General features: G+C 35.6%; 1 protein-coding gene across 1 annotated transcript in view; it reads right to left on the bottom strand.

Annotated features, from left to right (window-relative positions):
- The window catches only part of LOC143692237 (uncharacterized), a 102,141-nt gene that overhangs the window by 3,847 nt on the left and 73,170 nt on the right, over nt 1-25,124 (bottom strand). The gene's annotated exons all lie outside the window — the stretch shown is intronic.

The raw sequence follows: 25,124 nt of genomic DNA, 5'->3' as shown, positions 1-25,124 counted from the left end.
ATTCACTTTGTTAACAGTGACAAAGTTTTCAAGGTTTTGTCAGTTTTCCTGCACCTGCTACTATATGTAACACATGTATACTTTTTACTTTTACTTTCAATGTATAAGGCAAAATGCATTCACCAAAGAATATTTTTTTCCTGAAGACAATATGAATTCATGCCAAAATTATTTTGCAATATGAAGTTCAGCTTTGGTTTTCAGATCAAGACATAGCTCTGAGGATGAAATTACCATTTTAAAGCATTTTGGACAAACATACATGCATCTTTTTTCAGTGATGTGTGTAGTATAACAATTTAGATGCTCACACTAAATTTCTTTATTTTTCATTGGTTTTGTCTTCACCATTGGAAGATTTTGCGGCATAACTCATTGCATGCTTCTACAAAACTAAGATTCCCATATAAAATTTTAATATTTTGATTTTGTTTATAGTATGTAAAAATCTCTGATGCTTTAAAATTTTACTGTTTCTTCTGAACACAACTTCATGATGTCAGTTATTACCTTTTACAGCCTGGGGAACTGAAACAGAAAGAAAGGGAGTGGTTTACAAAAGTGCATTTTGCATTTTTTTGAAAGATTTAAAAAATTATTATTCCAGAAAAAACAACTTAAAGACCATAGAATACAGTTCTTCACCCTAGTGATTTGAGTGAAAAAACTAAAATAAGTGTCTTCAAGTGATTTAGTCTTGTATTTATTTATTTATCTGGATTTAACTTGATTTTCAGCTTTGAAAAGCACATTATTACCCATTTCATTTTAATACCAAATATTTAATCACTTGACTTAACTGAACAAAAAAACTTCAAAAAACCTGAAAATGTATTATGCATCATTTTAAGATTTAGACTCCTCTTAACTGATGCTAATTTAAATATACAAAAGATCTAAGTAAACATGCACATATACTTGCACTTAGCAAATTAATATCAGTTTTTAATGCAAAGTAATGGAATGAAATTACAGAAATTCAAACTATTTGAACTGTTATTGCATTCTTACATAAGACAGTGTCCTGTCACAATATATCCAGCCAAAATATATATGATATGTTAATTTCCTTTCAAAAAAACTGTGAACCCTTAAATACATTGAAGAAGCAACATAAATTGAACTATTAATATACCATAGGTCTTCTGCATCCCAGTCAAATACCTAATTTCACCAGCCACACAAAGATGTGAGTTCCACATAAGTCATTAATAATCATACCCAGGAATAAGCCAAGTGAAAAAAATGTGAAATTTAGTCTAGACAAAGGTATGCAGGACACAAAAAGCTTGTGATGAAGCTTGTCATCATGATGACTGCGGAAAACATGACATAGCTTTTTCCAAATAAAAATTTGTGTTTAGCATTCCCACTGTTAATAAAGATCCCATAATTGTCAAATATGCTATTGAACTTAAAAAAAAAAATACAAACAAGAAAATCCCCAAGCCCCAGACCTATCTCACCTTTCAAGGTCTTTCCATAGGTTTTATAACAAATGACAAAGGAGATAGAGTCAGACAACTGCTGCAACAGATAGGAAATTCACAAATGTTCCCAGCGTTTTTTAAACTCATTTTAACCATGAGCTACATGATTTATTTCAGAGAAATGTGATTAGTAAATATCTTTTGGTTGGCAGATGCAAAAAAAAACCTCCATAAACCTATTTGTCACTCCTATGTGACAACTGTAAAATTATCTGCAGTAGGAAAACAGCCTATGGAGTAAAGAATGAGCATGATACAGAAATATGTTTGTCCAAGTATTATATCTGCATCAATGTTCTTCTGACAATGAAAACACTGAACACAGGGAATTTGATCATAGATCAGCTTAGACACCTGGTCTGTGATTTCTGTAGCATATGATTTGGTATGTTTGGCCCTCTGATATCATTCCACCACAGAAATCTCTTAAACAAAGGCAGCTCAAGGCAAACTGCTAATGGAAAAGCCTAGTTTCTTCATCATGTCTACTTTTATGCTATGTAAAGTTTCTCTGCCTCTGGTGAAGCACAGAGATACTCAGGCAAGCTACATAAAAGGTAGCTCAAGACCTGAAGACAGCCTAGCTAAAACAGCATTGTCTTCCCAAGGATGTGTCCTAGCCATCTGGATTTCTCCTAAGTCTTCGTCAACCAGAAAATAAACCCAGCTCAAACATTTCTAACTTGAGCATGGGCACATATAAATGGGAGAGCAGAGTATGCTGGAAAATGGGGCGCCCTCTTCCCCAGTCTCTGACAGCAGCAGCAAGAGGTGGCAGCAGTGTGTGGCTGCACTGTGGTCAACAAGGCAGTTCCACCTCAGCACCAGAAATGAGGGAGAGCCCTGCAGCCTCTGGACGTAACACAGTGGTACAGACAGGGAACAGCCGTGTTTTACAGCCAACAGTAATGCAATTATACTCACAAAGATGGAAAAATATTTGGTTACTTAACATCTGAGCAACCTGCTTTATTGAAACTGAAAAAGTTTCCACATTTAAAATTTCACGTCTATAAATCCTGTTTTAAAAAAAATAAAATTTGCCATTGAAATAATAATTATTTTTCTGAAATGATTAGTGTTTGCTTTTGTTGAATTTCTGTGTAATGTTTCCCTTGTCAATCTCCCTGTAAGGAGGGGAACTTTGTCTAAGAAAGCCATGCTTTAAATTATCCTAACTATACGAGCAGGTATAAATATTTCAAACTTCTTTACTTCTGTCATTTCAGAGAAAAGATTTCTTCTCACTCTAACAGAGTGAGAACCCTAATGAGATGCATTTTAGGAGTCTAGTAAACCATTGAAGAAAATATTACTTCCTTTCTCTGCATTCTCTTTACACAAGAAAGGCTTTGCAATTGAATTAGATTACTAGAGAGGAATTGATATTTTAATCTTACAATTAAGTACTTTATTATCATTTTTAACAACAACAACAAAACAAAACAAAAAACCCATTTAAAGAGTGCTGAATTTTCCAAGATCTTTGCTGTATTAAAATAGACATTCAAGTGAGGTTGCATCTGTTAAAATTTTCAGATGTATTTCTATTGTCTATGACAACTTGGCCTTATGTTTTTTCCTAGCACTTTTGATATCAAAATATTTTACTGTTTAATATGTGAATGAAAAAATCCAACTGAACATTTCTTTATTTAAATACATAATCCAAATGCTAACATGTATATTTTTGTGCTTTCAGAACTTTTCCTCCAAAAAGTAAGCTGAAAATTTGGTGTGGATATGCTTCATATAGTAGCTTAGCTGAGATATATTTATATAAGTAATTTAATTAATATAAGTTAGGTAGTACCCCTTCCCTGTATCCTTTAATTTACAAATACACATTAGAAACTTTATTTGTAATTTCTAAACATATTTAAAATGAAGGGCATTTTTAAACACCATTTTCTGCAAATTTTGTTAATTAGGAAACAAATGAAGACAGAATTTAATCTCCAGAAGTATTGTGTTCAGTTTTATAGGTACTTGGAAAAAATATCAGAAATGGTGAGAGAGGAAGGAGGACTAATTATATTATTTTGTGAAGCAAATCTGTGCAACTTTTAAATACTGTAATCTTTCAGAATTCCTGTCTAGCCACATTTTTGGATTGTAGTATCAGATTTAGATTTTAGAAATTTTGGTTATTACTGGACAATACTGGAAGTTATTTGTTTTTATTCCCTGATAAATATGAGACTGGATATTTGTATGGCATAAGACATTTCGTAACTCCTAAAATATGAAGTATTTTTATTTTTCTACCAATCACCAAGAGACTCTTTCAGTATGTGGAAATGCTTTACTCTTATATTCTTCCACGTTCACCTCATTGCAAGAAGGGTGAGTTTGACAGCTAAAAGATGCTGTTTTCCCATTCTGTCTCCCATTTTGTCTCTTTCTTTGTCAATGACTGAGAGAGAATTGCAAGTTATCACACACTTAATATTTAACTAGTTAACTATTAACATACATTGGGGTGTATATTAACATACACCCCAAAATTTCTGTGAAAAATGAGCACTTTTGTTACAGAAAAAAAAATCATCTCTCTCTCTACACTTGGCTGCATATGCTAAATTTTCCTTCTGTCCATTTCAGCATTAAAAGAGAAACAAAATTGCATGAGAAAAATTGGTCACTAAGGAGATGATCTGAAAAGTGGAGAGGCAAGTTCTTGATCATTACATAAATAGAAGAAAAACTGAATTAAAATACCACTCTGTGATGCTACCTCTTCTCTGTCACTGAAAGTGAGGTACTTTTCTGTCTGATTAAAGTGACACAGGGAACAGAAAGACTTTCAACTCAATGCGCTGAAGTCAAGGGTATTTAACTTAGTTTTGGTACTGTTGAGAAAAAAATTCTCTCATCAAGTGGTAGAGTACAGAAAAAATATTCTGCAGAAACTAAAAGGTGAATGTAAGAGGCCATAACACTGGAAAAGAAAAAAAAAAAAAACAAGAAAAAAAACAAGCTTTCCTTCTATATAATCATAATTTATTTGGTATACAACTACTTTTACTGTATTACAGTGTATGAAAATGGTGATGAGGAGAGAGCAGCCAAAATAGAGGTCACAGACTCTCAATTGGAGACATCGGTTTGGTTTTAAATTCTAGTATCATTTAACTAGTAAAAGTCAGGAGTACCCATCCTAGAAATCACTTCCTGTTATTCCTGAAATGAATAATCCACTCTTCTTATTCAGAAGTTTCTTAAACCATAATGTTATGGGGAAAAAAACTTTTATATACTGCTCCTAATTCAGTAGGTTACTTCTTCTGTTAATTTGCAGAGTGGTGTAAAGTAGAAATCAGAGAAAAAAGGTATGAAATCACTGCTGTCAGTGATTCTTACTTCTGACTTGCCTTACAAGAAAGGACATATACCTGAACTAATTCTTGGGAAATAACAGTAATTCATAATAATACCACGATGTGGGTTGCTTTTAAAAAGAGTGGTGAAAGTTTTATAGAACAGTAGGACAGTTACATTGGTTAGGCTACTGTTTAGTAGCTCAGCACATTTGTCTCCAACATTGTTTAAGAGCAGGTGCCTGCAGAGAGCAGCAGGAAGAGAGCCAGCACTGTAGCAAATTTCTCTTGACCTCTCTCCCAAGCCCCACAGTGTGATGGCAACTTCCTGGTTCTGAGGTGACTTCCATGTGGTTCTTTATTCCATGTAGGTTCTCTCTGCTGTAACAAATTTTCTAGCATTTTAATTATGAATACCAGAGTTTGTCAAAACTTGAGGTTAATCTTCCATGTCAAAATCTATTCTAGTTTTAATAAATTTTGGTTGAATCAGAAAAATGGAAGAGGTAAGTTCCCTGATATTGATTTCAAATATTGTAATGATTTTCAAAATGTAATGATCATTAAACAAAAAATAAAGATTACATCAGTTTAGAACATTTGGAAAACACAATTACAGTTTTGAGGTGGTATTACTACTGCTAATACTAAAATTCTTCTTCATTGTCATTATTATTATTATTATTGGTAATAGTAGTAGTAGTAGTAGTATTTTTAACCATCATCAGCTACTACAACACTTGTTCTCCCAGAAGATTTGATTGGGAAATTTTGGTAATTTCCAGTAAAAAAGGAAAAAGGGACATTTCTTCTTTTCCAGTGCTATAGTACATTACCTCAGCTTTAAGAACAAGAATATTCTTGTACTCATTTATTCTACCTTTAGGCAAGCACTATTTCAAAAGAGTGAAACTTAGTCAAAGCTTGAATGAGGGCTAGAGATCTTGATGGTGATGCTTTTTCAATGGGGGATTTAGAGTGGAAAAGGGAAATAAAGCATTGTCCAGTGAAAAAGAGAGTGACACATGAGGTCAACCATGTTGTGAGAAAACAGAGACAACTCCTGAAGAAGAAAGAAAGAGAATTCAAGACTTTACCTGCCAATTTCTATTGGCAAAAGACTTATTCTGTTCTGGCTGAAATTTCAACACTCTATCTTCATTTTCTACTAAAGGTGGCTGGCACTTTATGTCTCAGCAATATCTATTTAAATCAGATTTTCTCTATCAACAATAAACCAAATACCCTTGTGTTTCACAGTTCTAGTGAACCTTTCACAAATTTAAGGCAACAACAAGAAAAATAGTTTAATTTCATGGGCTCTCTTTTAGATATTTGTTCTTAATTTTCAGGGCATCATCACTATCAAATATAATCTCTTTTTAAACCCAGGTTATGAAATAAGCAAGGCCATCAGGCAAAATTTGTATAACTCAAATATTACTTTATAAGTAGATAAATTTATTCTCTATTCTTGATTTTAATTTTTTTTTTTCCTATGGTGATTATAGTATCAATACTACTAGTAGCACTATAAGTTCATGATAATACAGTGGCAAAATCATGATTACCTCAGGACAAATTGAAATTTCAAACACAAAAGCAAGAATGCAAGAAAAAATTATGAGCTGTCTTAAAAACTAGAGAAAACTCCACCCTGAGAAAACTCATATGCAGTTCAAATTTGGGCATTTTATTTTAAACATAAGATTTTTTGGACAATATCTAAGCAAAGGCTTATGGCTTTGAGCATGAGCTTAAAGGCTCATGATGACAACAGCATTTAGTCTAATCATTCCACAGCTAGGATTATCAGATTATTAAAAGCATAAATGAACTTGAGGTCTCCTAATTAGATGTAAAAAAACCCCCAAAAAAACCCTCACCAAAACATTCCAAGAGATCAACCATTCTTTAAATTACTTAATTAGTTTTTATAGTAGGTGATAATATTTTTCTAGTAGAATGCCTCGAGGACAAACACAGGCAATAGCTGGAGGAGAATAATGTACAGAGGCTGAGGTTACAGAACACAGAGCCATAAGGTGAAACTGGTCACCTACTCTTGTTATTTCTGTACTGAGGACTTCTTTGGTGCTGCAGACCCAAACCTACTTTTTGGGTAAAACTAAGCAGCTTCCCAAAATATCCACCTTAAGATGTTTGTAGACTAAAAGCAGTAGCAATGGCCAGCCAAAGTTTTTTTCTGCTTAAAGAGAAAGTGCAATAATGAAGACCTCATTTTTTGAGGCTTGGATCTGCTGAAACTATTTTCAAGAAAACTATAGCACCAAGTGTATCAAATTTCAAGTTTGTGTTGTCACATTTGGCTTATCATGGCATGTAGGTCCAAAGTAAGTTTTATGGTATTCACCTAGATAATGTGTCTAGCTTAAGTGATCATACTCTGTAAAACAATTTTTAACCAACTGTAATGTAGGTATCTCCAGCTGTGTCAGCTACATTACAGTTAGGAAAAGACCACCCTCCCAATTTCAGTTTCAGTTTACCAGAAGCCTCTATAAACAGTGTAAGAGTCTTCTGTGTACATGTAAAATCTCTTAGGCTTGCTCCTGACACACTTGTAGCTTTTACGGTACTCAGTGATTAGTTTAGGGGAGTTTTAGGACAGTATCTGTCACTGCTTGTGAACAGTGCTGAGGAGGTAATATTTGCAAAGGTCAAGGACCACAGCTTTCAAAAATTTATGATCCTCAATAACATGACAATGATAAAATTTCTCAAATATCTAAAAGAAAAACCATGCTAGGGACAGCAATTTAGATTATTTTAGCTCAAGTAAGCACTGTTGATCAAAAGACAAGTTTCTTTTTTTATTTTGTGAAAATCATCATAAATTTCATAAGTAAGATGACTCAACTATATGTCTTATTCTACCAATTGCTTTAAGAGAAAGAGGGAGAATTTTCTGATGAAAAGCCTTCCCTGTTTTAAAACTGCTGCTGAATGACACTAGAACTTACCCACTGAACACCACAGAGGTGTAACAAAATTTGTCATTCTTCTTACAACCCAGGAAAACCAACAAGGTAACTGACTTTCTACTACAATGTATGCTCAGATTTCAGGTGTTGTCCAGCCAGTAAGGTTAGTCTCGTAATGCAACTGCATTGCATTTAAAGCAAAATTGAAATAATACACTCTAAACAAGACTAGTTGGAATCTGACAGAACAAATAATTTCCTAAATTAGAGAGAGGGCCAAAAATACTGCTTTGTTTTTTCAACCTTTCTCAGATCAATCATAAAGAATCTAAACAAACCTCACAGCCAAAACTGTCATTCAGAGTTTGAAAGTGTTTCCTCTAGCCTCTGACCAATACAGAAATACTTTCAGCACAAAGGATGTCACTGGCTGTGATAAACAATGGCAGTCTTAAACCACAGATGTGAGCATGCCATCCTGGCCCCCAGCAGTAACCCTGTCACATATGTGTGAGTTTACTGCATTGTTACTAACGCTTGTAGGATTACATCAGTGAAAGGTGAAAGCCTGCATTGCCCTCCATCCTACAGTATGCTCCATGAAGTCAATGTGCTTACCCCAGTGTAATGTTGTTTTCTCAAAACCATGCAGATAAGTTCTTGTAAACTTCAAATATGCACTAAACTGTGGTCTGCAGCAGGAGAATTCTTGATTTTTTTCCTACAGGTGGGAGAATAAGTCTACACATAGATTATCTTTCTCACATTCACATGCAAGTGAGTGATGGTTTAAAAGTTTTAGCTTTCATATTTTTCAGATTCTGCACTGGCCTTTTTGTGTGATACTGAATTTCCTATAAAGTATCAGCAAGTTCTCACAGCTTAGTTAGACAAAACAATTCTTTTTCAGCCTGACAACCAAGGATACCATTGCAACTTTGGGCCCAAAAACTATAAACAACAGCAAATTGAGGAGAGCAAAATGAGACCTCATAGCCTGAAGCTGTAATTGGACAATTAACCCCAATAGGTAAATGGGCCAAAACTTCTAAAAATGTGAAAACTCATGAACAGTCATCCATCTTGGGTAGATCTTGGGTATAGCCCTGGCTGGGCACTTATGCTGCCTAAGGTGTATCCTTTAAAGGCCTTTTAATAAATGCCTACTTTATTCCTTTAAATCTGTCTAACTTCTGTTCTAGGTGGCCTCTCTAAGCTACCTAGAAAAAACAAAATTGGACTTAGGATTTCCCAGTCACAGTGAAAACCTGGAGTGCAGACACCATCTCAGAACTGACAGGCTAACATTAACACAAGTGCACATTAGAATGGAAAGGATTGAGTCAGATCAGCCAGCTTGGTTTCCCAGAGACTTCTTTATTTCAACAAATTGGTGTCAAAATTAGTGGTACACAGGGCAGATTATTTGAAGCTCAACCTGAGGCTGTTGTCCAGTCTGACCTCTCCTTAACTGCAATGCCCAAAAAATTCAGGTCATTGAAAATGAAGCTTGGGCTCCAGAAGGGAGGTGACTAAAAATGTAATTTTTTCTCTTCCTTCCTGGGATATAACAAATCAAGGCTTTGATTACCAATAAAGACACAATGATTTTGAAACTTCCTGAATTAACATTATTTAAAATTGTCACCCATTCCCACCATATTTCTCTGAAATTTCTACCAAAAGATGGTACAGAGCAGAAGCTCTTTCTTTACTGATGTAGAGATGTTCAATAATGCTTCACAGCTACTGAGTCACACCTCCTTTTTCCGCAACTGTAAAGCACTGTTAATGTTCAGAAAAACGTACAAATGCAACTGTCTTATGACAAGATTTTAATAAACAATGGTCCAGAGTAAGATATTTGATCCTAGACATTGTGAGAAACATTGTAAATAAAGCATGGAGAGTTGAAACAACAGGTAGAAATTAGGTGTCACTGGTGGGAAAAAAGGAAGATAGGTGGAATTAGTGGAGAAGGGACAATGAGATGAGTGCGCCTTAAGCGTGTATCACCTGAAAGATACCACATTTGGTGACTGAAGACAGGCAGTAATAGATTTTAGTTTAGAAGAAAAAAATGCAATATGCTAGAGTAGCACAGCGAGAAATGGGAACACAGACACACTTTTCATCACAGTTCAGAAAACATCACTCAGAGAAGTTGCTCCCTACTGCAATGTCAGGAAGGTGGCAGATGGCAAAGCTCTAACTGTACCAGAAGGCTTTAAGAAATACTGGGGAGAAATAAAAATAAGTTATAAACATTTGGGGACAATCCAAGATTGAGGCTAATGAGTTAATGCTGGGAGAAGAGAGGCCTTCAACTCTTGTGGTGAAGAAATTAAAAATACAAGAGGGAGGGAGAAAACTTTTAAGCTACAAGAGGCCCTTGATGGAGGTAGGACTGTGGCTGAGTTCATAAAGCAGACTGACAACTGTGCAGCTAACGTGTTTTCAAAAAACTCACCCATGCAATAGAAGAGGGTGTTTGGCTCTGAAGACTAACAGAGGAGCCCAAATTAAAAGGAAACCTCAGGTCAGCATGTGACATCTGAAACACAGACACAGATCTTTTGTTTCTGCAATTATTGTATATCACCCTAAACTATGCCTTATGCTAGATAAAGTTCTGTACAGGTTATTTGTGGCAACATTTTAAGAGGCATAGACAAAATCAGTATTGGGGAAGCACCACTGCACCCTATACCTTCCTTCAGAATATTCCTAAAAGAAAGGCTGAAAATTTATTCACCCATCCTCTCTGTGCATCACTGATTTTCAGATGCATTTCAAACTTCCTTAGGTAAAGTTTGCAAGTGATAAAGTGACTGACGATGTTTTCTGAGGTGTTTCCTTAGCCCCTTTCTCCACCTGGTTTTAGTGCATCACAACCATCTAACTTTTCAGCCTGAATTCCTTCCTCATGAGCCCCAAACTACCTGGGGAACAATATCTGTCTATGCAGATACTCCGATTAGAAAGCTGAATCCCGTGACCGCTCAGCATTGTATCTCATTCAGCCTGTGGAATTTCCTTTCACTACTTCTTCAGATGTTCATTTCAACCTGTGTCAATATGTCCAGATATATCTATTATTTGCTCAAAAAAACCCAGTTTAGTTATGGAAGTGTGAGCTGTTGCACAAAGATCACCACACCTTATCAGTGAAGTTCTAGATAACCTTGTGATGATACCAGATTTAATGAAAAGAGTGTGAAGAATATTAGCTAAGAACACTAGGAGTGTGGGGACTGCTTTATGGATGTTTGGTTTTTCTGAGCAATTCTGCCCATCTGGCTGTATGCTATCTCTGCACAAATACTGATGGAGAGTTCATCTTTTCAGTAGTCTAAAGAAAGTCCTGCAGTTCTGGCAGTACTCAGTCAAGTACAGTAGCTACCTGTGGTTGTGATAGCAGCAGAGACACCATAGAATGGATTATGACAGATTACACAATGACAAAATCTCAGATTTTTTTGGCAAATTATTTAATCACAGACTGCAGGGCTATTATTAGAGAAAGAAAAAGTTAATTCAAAGTTAGGTGAAGTAGGCTTCCACAAGTCATAGATATTCTTCTAGACTGCAGGAAAAAATATTTTGGATGGGTACCAAAATGTACTTGTAATAGCTTTTGACAAATTCATCATTTTTTAGCTCAACATTTTGAGCCACTGTAATTTTGCTGCAAGGGCAAGGACAGTGTGCCTGGGGAGCTGGACAATGTGGAAGAGAGATTTGAATCACGCAGACAGTGTGAAGAAATCTTTATTTCTGGTTCTGCTCTTGCTAGCAAAGACCATTAGCAGATACTGGCAACTTCTGCTTGCTAGAAATTAACTCTTTTGACAGTAGTGTTTCTTCCTCACTTCCTCTCAGTGTTTGATTACCAATGAAAGAAAAAATCATCAGAAATTCAAGGAGGTTTAGCCAACAGCTCCACCACAGCTTCTTGGACAGTATTAACAAAAAATACTTTTCTTTTTCTTTTTTTCTTTTTTTTTTGTTTAATTTGGAATAGGAAAATGTAAAGGGAAATGAACAAACTGATTGACTTGCTCTGAAAGAGGCAGGATGTGATGGGGGAAGAATGGGAATGGCTGCTTCATAATTTTTCCTTTAGAAAGAAATTAGGTCAGGTATAAAAGTATAATAAGGCTGTTTAAAGCAATTATTTAACATTAAATAATAGAACTTTATTGAAATATTTGTTGAATGAAATGGGTATGGTTTCTAAATATTACAAATACTTCACACAAAAAATTTTCCATAGTGTCCTTTTTTGAAAAACCTTAGCTTTACAAACTGATGATTTTTTTTTTTCTGGGGATTTATATTTCCTATGGATTTATATTTCCTCTGGCAAATATTTTTGTCTGAGACATTCTTCCCCTTTTTTCTGCCTATTGCCTTAATGTATCTTTAACAAAAAAAAATCCGTGTGTTTTGTTAATTTTCTTGTATTTCTGACTTGCTAAATCCCATGCTAAAGGAAAAGGAGGCATCTGATTTGATTGTGCCAGCAATACAGCTGTTCTGCGCAGATTTTCTCAATGGAGGTTTTTACATGCCACTTTAGTTGACTTGGATAATCCAGGTACTTCTGTATCATCAAATACTTTATGTCTGGACTCTTCAAACTCTGACATTTGCATAGAAATCAATTTTGATATTAAGAACGTAACTGGAAGCTGCATAGAAAATCAGGCCATGTTATTGAATTCCCTTCTATCCACTTTTTTACTTATAAAATATGATGGAGAATATAAGACTTAATTTGCTGTAAAGGGATACATTAAATAGTTGTTGCCTTTAATTATATCACTGATTTTGGAGATGAAGTCTCTTTTCAAAAATTAGTAGCAATCATAGACAAAATTATAATAGAGTCAATTCAGATACACAAATAAATACATGGCCTGAAATTCAGTCTTTATTGGACTATGTAATCCATAATTACAACCATTAGTGCCTTCATTTTGAGGCATGTGTCTAGTTTGGCATTTATGCTACTTATGGTCATCAAAAACAAATTTTGCACAAGCTTTATTGGAGTAGTATGTAAAATATTTGACGGTAAAGTACACTTAGCACCTGTACACGTTAAGAAATATGGGATTTAGGCGTCTTTAATAAAACTAGGAATTTCTTTGGGTGCAATATAAGCTTTGAGCTTCAGTGTTTGCAAATGGCATTTTCACTTCTGAAGATTTTGAATATTTTTTGTACTACTTTTATGCCAGTGGCCAAAATCAGGTCTATTCTTTTACTAAAGAAGCTGAGAACTTTAAGCCTTACCCTTCCAAATGTTTTCCTTGCTTTTTATTCCACTTTTCAGAATAAAATGGTGATTAAACCTAGAGACAGCAGATATATAATTACAAAAATGAATACAATTCTGATGTTCTCTTGCAAAATGTATTTTTTAAAATGTATTATCAAGATCAAACATTTTAAGTATGATCAACATACCTCTACTGTCATTTACAGTGAATCTAAGTAACAGGTGCAAAACCTTTGATGAATAATGGAAATGCACCCCAGAGACTCCTATGTACTTTGTGTCAGGTCACAGCAGTGTAATTTGTCATGCTGCTCATTTACAGGAGTGAATCAGAAGTAAAGGTAATATTTTAAAGTGTGATATTATGTAATTGTCACATTTTAATGGCTTGTAAGCATAAAAATATTTTGTGCCAAGTAACTTTACTACAAGAAACACCTTTGTAAAACTGCAAAGACTGAAAGATTATCACGAAAATCCACATCATTCTTACAGCTGACTCTGAGGACACTTCCAGTAGTTTACTAGTATTCTAAGAGAATCTCAAGGCTTTAGAAGGGCTGTTCATTAGATGGTTGTTCATGTTTCTTTGCTGTTTGCTACAGCAAAATTTTTGAGCTATTAAAAAATGGTTTGGTAGTTATTCCACATTTATGGAAACATTTACATATGTATACTGCATATCAAAAATGGAGGTGCTGACCTCTGCTTTGCTGGTAGCTGTGGGAACTGACACTGTGCCTAGCACTAAAGGTATTAACTGTCTGCAAATATATGTATATTAGATTTCAACAAACAGCAAGGCAAGCCTTGCAGATATTTATTTCTGTATGTTTATTTTTATTAAATTAGTGGGAAGAGCAGACAAAGATTTATCCTACATCAAAAAACATCAAAGATTTATCAATGCAATTGCAACAGGTGATGCCACGCTGCCTGCATTGCTACTAAACACAGAATTCTGATATGGTGAACTAGGAACTCTGAATATGAGTTTATAACTACAATGAGATGCATTAAAAAGAAGTATTAGAAGAACATTATTATGAGGAAGAGAAAAGGATCGGTGTGTCATTTTTAGGGTGTTAGCCCGCTAGTACAAAAGCTGATCCTAATCAATGGGTTCCAAGACTTGATGCTTCAACCCAATCCCCTCCATGTCTCTTAAAGAAAAATTTCTTAAATAATTATAGTTAAATGTTTTATAATATCAATACATTTTTCAAGTACTGTGTTTGTAGAAATAATTTCACTGAGACAAACAGCAGTATCTATACAAATTTAATTATTTGTGATTAAATATTTATGAGTAACAAGATCTCTTGATCAGATCTTGAACATTAATTTTTCCTTTTTGACATTTTAAAACATCAGAATGCTTATTTTTTCTTTTTTCTAACTTTTTTTTCAGAAGATCATTATCACAAGTTCCTGACTCCAGTGTTAAACAATTCATTCAAAGGATAGAATTTCATTTACCAAAAGGCCAGCTTTCTACTCTAATCTTCACAATGAGTGTTTGCTGAAAAATGTGAGTCTTCATGATATGCATTTCTATTTCTAAGTTTAGTTAGAAATTTTTAATCAAGTAGCAAGTATAACTGTTTTTACTATAAACAGTGCATGAACCTGAGCTCTCCTATAATTCATAGTTTCATTTCTTACATTGATACAAAAAGAAAAAAATGAAATTTTAGAAAGTCCTCTATTTAAAATGCTCCTGAAGCTGCCACAGCAAACAGAATATTTTCATATTGTCATGCATCAGAAGTGTGTTAAGTGCTGTCTGCATGTGGGTGCTTGGGCTCCTAACAATACACAGATTATCTCCTGACACCCTGGGAAAAGTACTGGTGAACAATCAGACATGCACATGTTGAGATACTGTGATAATTCCTGTCAGTTTCAAACAGTGGTTTCTCGTCCTTGTTTTTGTGGGGGAAAGCAGAGAGTGAAGCAGTTAACACCCTAGGACAAAGTATGTTTACAAGTAATTAATATGATGGACACCTTAACACAAACAGAGGAGACATCTAGGACAAGATCTAAACCTGCTTTAGGAAAAAGGCACTAATGTTGGTGGTCCTGTTTTTAGTCAAAGGATGTACATGAGAAAAATGTCTTGCTTTGACTGTCCCAGTGTTTGCCACAACCTCATTTATTAAGATAGAAATCTACAGCATTTGCTCACCAGACTCTTTACAACTAAGAAGTGGAAAAGCCTTATCTGTTAAGCACCTGCACATCATGCAAAGGCACCAGGTCAAATTAGAGTGCTAATCATCCAGCAGGATGCTCCTCTGATCTCCCCCCCCAAATTTCTGGATTTGCAGTCCAGCAGGTGAGTACCCCCCCAGTACTGAGTGAGTTTGGATTGTAGTTATAATAAGAAGCTGTAATATCGTACAAACAAAATCATAAAAATAAACACTAATTCCGCAATATAATGTGGCATAAAAAACTTCAGATGAGAAATATCTCAACATAAATGTGATATAAATTGTTCTGATTATCACTCAGTACTGGAGGTCTTTTTACAGATCATATTTTACAGATATTTTTTCAAAGATCATCTTCTTGCCTTGTAGTGGGATCTGTAACAAACAGTATGAAAAATCCAAAGTTTCTGAAATCATTTTGAAGTGGAAGTAATGAAACAACACTTATATAATCCTTTCTTAAATACTAGGTCTTTTTGCAGTTTAATGCCTATGGGTTTAAAATCCAAAAGTTAAGCTGAAATGTAATAATACATTTTTACTTTTACTTAACTCATTAACTCTTAAAATATATTTCCCCCACAAACTAAGCAACATTTACGAGATTTCTAAAAATCTTTTACTATTTTCTTCTGCCACGCATTTTCTAGGGTTACTGTAAATTGAAAATATTTTTAAAAGTCACAATACCAATATGCACCTTTCTATAAAGACTTTGACATTTGTGGCTGCTTGACCACTCATGAGCTAAAATTAAACAAAAAGAACATTATTAAAATAAATTTAATATTTATTAAACTCCTGTCAAATCCCTCTCAAAACTTTCTTTCACAAGTTTATTTTATAGAATGTTTTTTCCTCAATAGAAGGGGGAAAGATAAGTTAAATGCAACAAATAAAATTCATTATTTTATGTGAAAGAATAAAAACAATTTTTGCAAATTAAACCTATTGCTATGAGCCATACTGTTAGTTTTCTAGAGGATTTAAAAAACAATATAAACTTATATATAGAAAACAGGGGGTTAGAGGCCCTCTCCTATGCAGACAGGTTGAGAAAGTTGGGGCTGTTCAGCCTGTAGTGGAGGAGGCTCCCCTGTTACCTCAGGGCAGCTTCCCATACCTAAAGGGGCTACAAGAGAGCTGCAGAGGGGCTTTTGACAAGGTCATGTAGTGATGGAACATCATGGAATGGCTTTAGGAAGAAGGAGGGTAGATAAGGTTAGATGTTATTCTAAATAACATATTTACTGTGAGGTTGGTGATGTTTTGAAACAGGTTTCCTAGAGAGGCTGTGGGTGTCCCATCCCTGGAAGTGCTCACGGCCAGATTGGATGGAGCTCTGACTAGCCTGATCTAGGGGTAAGTGTCTCTGCTCACGGCAAGGGGCTTGGAAAAAGATAATTTTTAAGGTCCCTTCTAACCTTAACCATTCTATTACTCTATGAAAATGAGGAAAATTAAACACAGAAATAGTATTTATATTATAAAGGGAAAACATTACCCCTAATCCTGAAAACACTTTGAAATGAGTTAAACTTAATAAAATATGAGCTCGAGTAGTTTGGTACTTACTTGCTATCACAATTGTTAGAATGGGTAACATTTAAGTCCACAGTTAAAATATAACCTTATATACATGTGAGGTAATTGCCTCTTCCCAAAACCAGTTATATATATATCACAGCAGCCTGATAAGAGGAATAGCTGCTTCCCTACAGTGTTCATGATTGTTATTGAAAAAACAGGTCTCTTTTATGGTCCAAAATAATTGCTCTGTCAGCTACTGGGGTTTTTTTAGTCCATGAGTAGATTATTATCTCTGCTTTCCCAAGACTTTCCTTGCAACTTAATTTTTTTACTTAAAATCTGTCTCTCTGCATGTGTAGAGAAAAGGGTGTTTTCAACAAATAATTGTTAGAAGAGCCTAAATGTTGTAATTATTATCAATTGTATGCATATAGTATAATATAATACCCAACAGTGATGATGATAGGTTTATTATGTCTATACAGCAATGCAGCATAAAATTCAGTGTTGAAATGCTATTGTTCATCTTTGGCTTTGAAGGACTATGTAGGTTCCAAATTTCTCTGCTGACATTAGAAGACACTTATTTAACAGGCCTTTTTTGGCATGATATTGTGATAGGAAAGTATTTTATATCCTGTTTCTTCATTTTGAAAGAAAATTTGCATAAGCAATGAACACTTACTAATTTTTGATGAGTATTGTTTGATACCCAATGAGTCTAAATCTATTCAAATATGCATTAGCTCAAACCACATGAAATGCAGTCACAGTTTAGGACACTACAAGTGTGAATTCACTGCAGAAATAGCAAAAAATACAATTATTTACCCTTTCAATTTTTTGAGATCTTAATCCATCAATAATTTATATAAAATTTACTTTGAAGCTCCTATTAATTATGTTTTACTTCACAAACTGGTCCAGTGATGGCCACAATAAACAAAAAAACAAAAAAAAAATTTCTCTTTCATAAAGTGAAGGGAAAAAAATCATTGAACTCCACCTATATATCAACTTGAAAATGAATATAAAATTATTTGAAGTAAAAGTAAAATAGGAGAAGTATACCTATCAGCTGTTTATCATGAAGCCATGTGTAATAATTTAGGATGATTAGTTATAACATATAGGTAAATAAGTGACCTAGGATTAGAACTCCTTTCTACAGCATGAACTGCAAACAAAAATACTGCAATTTTAATTTTTATCTTTCATTAAATGCAGTTCATAAAATGCACTGCTTGTGTGTACATTTTCAGCATCAGGAGGAAATTCTGACTTGGTCCTACCTCAATATCACTGCCTCCATCAGCTCAAATAACTTTCTGGGATCAGTGTTATCACCTCTGTAATGACATATCTGACCTGAGAAAATTTGCCACTGAAACTAATGCAACTATTGAGCAACTCACATGACTGCCTGGGATCTGAGGAAGCTTATTTTCTTCAGGGCTTTCCATATTCCTGTATTTTTCAAAAGAAGCCCACAATCCCTGATCTTATTGAACTGGTAATTTCAGACAGAAGTCAAAAGACCTTCTCAGCTGGTTTGTGGTGATAATGATTTCTCAGGAAATACCCATTTGAAAAATGTATGTCTCAGTTGCTTCTCTCTCTGAATTTCTGGCAAGAGAAATTATCCAGAGCTTTATATGGCTCTTAATAGATTGTAGGTTTTATTTATGGAAAATTTTAAAGGAGTTTTCCATAGGCTGGCCACATTTGATGGACTTTACAAGCACAATTAATCTGTGTTTCCTTAGTGAGTAGAAAAGTTTAGTTAAGCATGAATGTTCTTTGGTTTTGAAAGTATTTTTCGTGTTTTTTTTAATTAAGTGATTACAAAAGCATTCCCAGTAACCATGTAATTTGAGTATCACACATATACAATAATTCAGTTTTAGCTGACACAATTTTATTTTTCCCTTTTGTTTATGGATTAGTACATTGCTTGTTTTGAATTACTTTCCTAAAAACTCATCAAAGGGGACAAAAAAATCCCTTGTCTGTGTCTAATATATATTGTAGAAATTAACATTACATTTCACAGCAATTTGAATTTGTTGAATTTGTTTATGAAGATAATTCTGAACATGAATCTGAGTTTTAAAGGTAGATAATAGACAGATAGTATCCACTGACACAAGGAAAATATGCATGCACATTGAGTGGAATGCTTTGAACAGCTCAGCAGTAATAATTTTCTTTAATAGACCAATATCAGTGAGAAAACAGTTGCCTTTTGTTCATGGGTCATAGTCAATACAGTGCCCACATGGGGCACAAAAGCTGGTTTTCATCCATAAGGTGAATTTTTTGAGGAACATGTCTTCAAATGGTAGTACTAAAAGGCATGAGTGGATATTTCATTTTTGCTTCTGTAGTTGTATCTGTGGTATGAGAATCTGATGCTCTGAGCTGGATCAAAGAGATAGAAAGTGCCCATGCTAATCTGAACTTGTTTAGTATTGCTTTGAAGCAGGGGCTATATCAGGTCCTGTTGCTGCATTAGGACTGTTATTTTCTTTTTAGTTTGCTTGCAAAAGAAAAATGGCAGTAATTGTACTTTTCTCTGAAGGCAAATATCACAAGGTTTTTACAGTAATATAGGCAGGCTGAGTATTCTCAAAGGTCTGTGAAGGAAGAAAGGGATTTTACTATTCAATTAACAGTTTAGATTTTTTTTAAGCCTAATTACCTGCAGAACCACAAACCCACAAAACTAGCACAGGCTTGGAGACTGACTAATGACTATGAGCTCACATAAAGAATGACCTCAACACATGGACCTTTTTTAAGTGCATTAAAGACATAATAAAAGAGGAGTACAGCCTCTCCTCCAGAGTGCAGAACTGAGAGCTGGATGATTGCAGCTGACCAGTGGGGATGTACCCCCAAGTGACAGTAAAAGAAGATATTTCCAGGCTCCATCATTATAGCATGAGTTGAATTATCTGAGCATTCCACTGATTTCAGCCACCGTTTTTCAACAGTGGTGTGCTGGTTTTGGCCAGGGGTAGAGTTCATTTTCTTCATGATGCCTGGTATGGGACTCTGTTTTGCCTTTGTGCTAAAATGATGATGATGATGATGATGATGATGATGATGATGATGATGATAGTACAGAGATGTTTTTGCTACTGCTAAACAGTATTTGCAGACTGTAAAGGCCTTTTCTACTCCCCATCCCACCAGTCAGGAGACTGGGAGTGCACAGGAATTTGGGAGGGAATGCAGCCAGGAAAGCTGATCCCAAATGACTGAAAGGGATATCCCACATTATATGATGTCATGGTCAGCATATGAAATGGGGGAAAAAGAGGAATGTGTGGGCCTTTGGAGGCATGAAGTTAGTCTGCCCAAGTCACCATTACACATGATGGAACCCTCTATGACTTCCTTGTATGCATTGCTAGAATGCATGGCTTTTGCTTTAACTATATCTCAATCCACAAGGGTTTTTTTTCATTTTTACTTTTCCAGACCTCTCTCTGATCCCACAATGGGAAGGAAGAAGCAAAATATTGCATGACATTTACTTGTTGGCTTGGGTTAAACTGCATCAGTCCTTTTTGGCATCCAGTATGGGGCTCAGGTATTCAAGATAATGACAGGTTTGGTTGGGGTGTTGTAGGTTGAATTTATGTCTGTTATTGCTATTTAGCAGTAAATCAGCAAGCTCCTGTGCTTGCCATGGGGCTCACTTGTCTGACTATAGACTGGATTCCTGAGCTTTCTTTTTGCCTTCTCACTCACTGCAGTGCTGCGCTGCTGATCACCTCCCTCTGCTGTGCCTGGGAATGTTCTGATAGCAGCCACGGCAACGTGCCTGGGCTGGCAGGTGGCCAGGGCATCGCTGCTGTGCCCGAGCTGCTGTCCCTGTGCTGCTGTACTGAACAGGCTGCAATTCCAGTGTCAGTTTGAGTCAGTGTCCCTGGGATTAATCCACAGTGGAGCACATAGCCACCACCTGCAGCCCATGGAGGACCCCACACTGAAGCAAGTGGATGCAGATGAGGAGGACTGTGAATTGGGAAGCCTGCAATGGATCTAGCTGCTGTAGACCTGTGGAGAAAGAAGCCCTGCTGGAACAGGTTTCCTGGCAGGACTTGTGAAATGCTGGAGCAGTCTGTTCCTGAGGGACTTTACTCCAAGGAAGGGGTAGTTAACACCAGAGCAGTTCCTGAATAACTGCAGACTATGAAAAAGTTCAAGGGCTGTCTTCTGTGGGGAGAGCCCCACAGTGGAGCAGGGAAAGAGCAGATTCTCCTACAGCCCATGATAAATACCATGGTGAGGCAGGCTGTCCCCCTGAAGACCATGGAAGTTTGTGATGGACTGTAGCAAGACCCCCTTGCTGGTAAAAAATCTAGGGGCAAGGGGAAGAGTTCTACAATATTGAACTACAATATTGAACATGATGCCCTGTCCCAAAGGGACCAGAAGTTCAGATTATAGTAAATATGTCTTTAAGTCAGTGTTTAAGGCCTGGTTGGATAAAACCTTGACCAGTCTGGTCTAGTGGGAGGTGTCCCTGCACATGGCAAAGAGGATTGGGACTAGATGATCTTTGAAGTCCCTTCCAACACCTCATCATTCTGCGATTCTGTGATTCTAAATTGTTGTAACCCATGGCTTGAGCGACAAGTTAGAGCAATGTCTTTAACGGGAACCATCTAATCTGAGGGAGGGGGAGACGTACACTAAGCCGTGCAACAGTGAACTAACCGGAGCTGGTGCCACACAACACTTCAACTCTCCTGTCCCAAGTGACTGCCATACTTGACACCCCAAAGGCAAATCCATGCACTAATGTACCACAAAGTTTAATATTAAACTGTTCACAACCTCCTTGTTTCAATTACTTTTATTCTGATACTTGTGGCAAGATAGACTTATTTATTCTGAAAATGCAACAAAAAAATCCTAACTGCTGCAATGGACACTGAGACACACAAAGCCTAATTACTTATATTCCACTGATGGATGTGTCCTGCAAGTTAGAACGAATTTCTGTCCCACAGGAATTAAAATATATTCAGGATTTTAAGCAATGTGAAAGCTGAAATGCAATGTGTTTCTGAATGAATAATCACTGATCTTTTCTTCTTTGCTAATAAGGCTGAGCTACAGCTTATGTTACAAAACCAAACCAAATGTTATGAACCAAAACTCTAGGAACACTTGAGTCTTTTGGAATATGTAGCAAGCACTGAAATACACAGGAAAGTACCTATATGGGAAAAGTGCTGCTTTTTGCTTAAAGCAGTTAAAAGTGCTGTTTTTCAGTTAAATGCGGTTAAATAGAAGAATAACTTGTGTTAAACCACCCTTTCCTGGTAAATTCCTTGAAAAGGATAGGCAGTGCTATGATCACTGATAATGTATTCTTCTGTACTGTCATCCCACACTGGCACCCATTCAGCTTTCCCGGTGAAACAGTATAGTATTACAACTCCATTTTCTTTGTAATTAAGAGAGTAGTCAGGATGTCACTCATACAACATCGTTACCTCCTTCAGGCTAAAAGAGAAGCCTTACAATATTCTATTCAGAAATGTCAGAATAAAGTTATTAGCCATAAAAATTAACTACTGCAACCTGTATTAATCTTTGCTCATATATGTGCACACTTTTAATACAACTACATAAAGGCAGAGGTAATATACAGAAGACAAGCAAAGCTTCATTCTTCCCTACCTTGTCTCAAAGCACATAGCAAACCTTGCAATATTAACTGATGCAGACCTGCTTCAGCTGGAGGTAGGATTTTTTTAACTGCTATAGTACTGGATACTCCTACCAGACTCAATAGAATCCCCTTAAAGATGACTTTTTGCCAATATATCATAAAGCTGAGGAGGAGGACTGGCAGTGTGATGGGAATGTACATTTCCACCTGTGTCCTCCTTGACCATGAAATCTACCAGCAGTCTAACGCAGCTCTATATCTTGCTCAGTGCCAGCTGAGAAGGGAGGCATGGCAGGTACTAGCGATAGTTGAAAAAATCCAATTCTGGTAATTATAGCTCTTCTGTAAGACACAACTACTTTAGGTGTTTACAGCATTTCTATTCTATACAGAGTAATCATTTAAAAGACTAACCCCAGAGAGAACCAGCTTGCCATAAACTACTAAAGGTAGAGGACCCAGTAATTTCTCATGGCTATTGTGACAACTACAAAAAGTTACAGGACAAATATTATCAGTCTTGACTGTAAGTGTTTATATGGACTGTATTTGCTCCAGCAGCCTCAACATAAAGACTCATGGCTCCAGTACTTCCCTGACATTATACTGAAAAATTCAGAACATATTTTCTCTCAAGACATTCTTCAGAGGATATTTCTGGAACAATAACTTGACTTTACATCCTGTTGCAGAAAAAACAAGCTCTTAAACCACCTTTGAGAAACACATTCTTGCTCTTGTCCATCTCTATTCATTTATTATTCTTTCACATGCCTTGTAATTAAGTGATACCCTGAAGAGATTTTCTTTTCATGAAGTAAAGCTGTCTTCTCATAAGAACAATATGAGAACTTGTGATATAGATTAAGTGTTTCTTATAAAACTCATGTTGCTTTAATTTTAAATTCTATCATTTGATCACTTAATCAGACACTGTCAGATTAAAAACATTCGAATAATTTCCTTTTCACTTCTCTGCTCATGCTTTATGTTTAATCAAATGTGAACAATAGTACTAATTTTCTGCATATTCTTTTTCATTTTTTTATCCAAGAGTGTTAAGTCATATTGTTTAGGAAAGACAAGAAATTTCACTCTGAAGTTTGCTAGTCAGATTGTTATGAATTCCATAGCTTGTCAAATATCCACTTGAAAAGAAATTGTGTGATCTCACAAATGTGGGCTGATTGCACCATCATCTACACATCTTCTAGACACTTGATCTTGATTCTCCATCACTTTGTACCTTGAGTCATCACCCCGTGACACTGAAAGCCAAGAGTGTACAAATACACAGCTCTGGAGATCACCCAGAATTTCTATCATTCCCTCCTCTGAGGTATAAGAAGAAATCAGAAAAATTGGTCTGCCAGTCATAATTCCCTGGAACAGGGGAGAGGGGATTAAAAAGAAAGCATATAGGGGTTTCCAACAGAAACCTTTCACAGGATGTGTCTGTATAACCTGCTTCTCATGCTTATTATGAAGATATGAAGATTCTGGTTAGGAATGAATGACAGCATGCTTACACAAACTCATCAGGAATATCAATTCACCTCTGAAAAGCTTTTCATGACTTGTTTCTCTGGTTTTGATGGAAACTTCGCAAGCTTTCTATCCTTTATCATCAACTATGATAACATAAAGTATATTTCTTTGCGTTAGGGAAAAAAAAAGAATATAGACCAGAATGATCAAATGACTTAATCTATACATAGTGACTAAGGTACAAGGTATGTGGGCAATTCGACTTCACATTTCTGTATATATATAAACTTCATGATTTGACTTCATATTTCTGTATATATAAACTACAGTGAAAATATTTAGTAAAAAATATTATTGGCTCCCTTAAGCCCTGCATTTTCAAATCAGTATACGTAAGTGTTTGCATTTATGTGTCTAAGTGGAGTTTGATGTATTTGATTTAGTTCATTTAATGTTGCATAGATAGTTCTATTATGATATTACTATATAACTACATATTTAGGAATATAATATATAATGATAAGGTAGTAAATATTAGTGCAAATGTTATTTGTGTACATAGTGTTTCTTACAGAGAACAAATATTTTCTCTGTGTCCCATTGTTTTTCAAAGATTAATTTGGCTTTTTAATCAGAGGAACTAGAAATTGCTCATTAGGCCCACAAGAAGCATGCAATTTATAGACTGATTTAACTCTTGTCATGACTCTATGAACAGAAGATCCACTCTGCCAGAAAGAAAAAAGAGAACAAATAGAAGGAATCACTGCAGAGTGCTTCCCCTTTTCCAAGATGCTGTCACACTGCAAGCAGATTTTCCTGCACCGCTTCCATGTCCTTATGATGAGCCAACCTTACGTCAGGTCTCCATGTATCAGTAGACCTGCAGACCAAGAGGTACATCACCAGTTTCTGTGTGGCAGACGTATTCTCTTTACAATTTCACCCCCATGTTATGTTGTTTTGAAGAACAAGTTAAATTGGTCCAAGCATTCAAGATCAGAAAATGAACATCTCTAGTTCTCCAGCAGTGTCACAACAAGAATGTTGTTAACAAGAGGGAGGAATTAACTATTTCATATTAGTTAATGGGATGCTTTATTCAGTCCATTAAATATTTCTAGTTTTCTTCTCATACAGCCTAAGGAAA

Source organism: Agelaius phoeniceus, chromosome Z (genome assembly GCF_051311805.1).
Source record: "Agelaius phoeniceus isolate bAgePho1 chromosome Z, bAgePho1.hap1, whole genome shotgun sequence".
In the NCBI taxonomy this organism is placed as follows: Eukaryota; Metazoa; Chordata; class Aves; order Passeriformes; family Icteridae; genus Agelaius; species Agelaius phoeniceus.
This window is presented reverse-complemented; position numbering and strand designations above follow the sequence as displayed.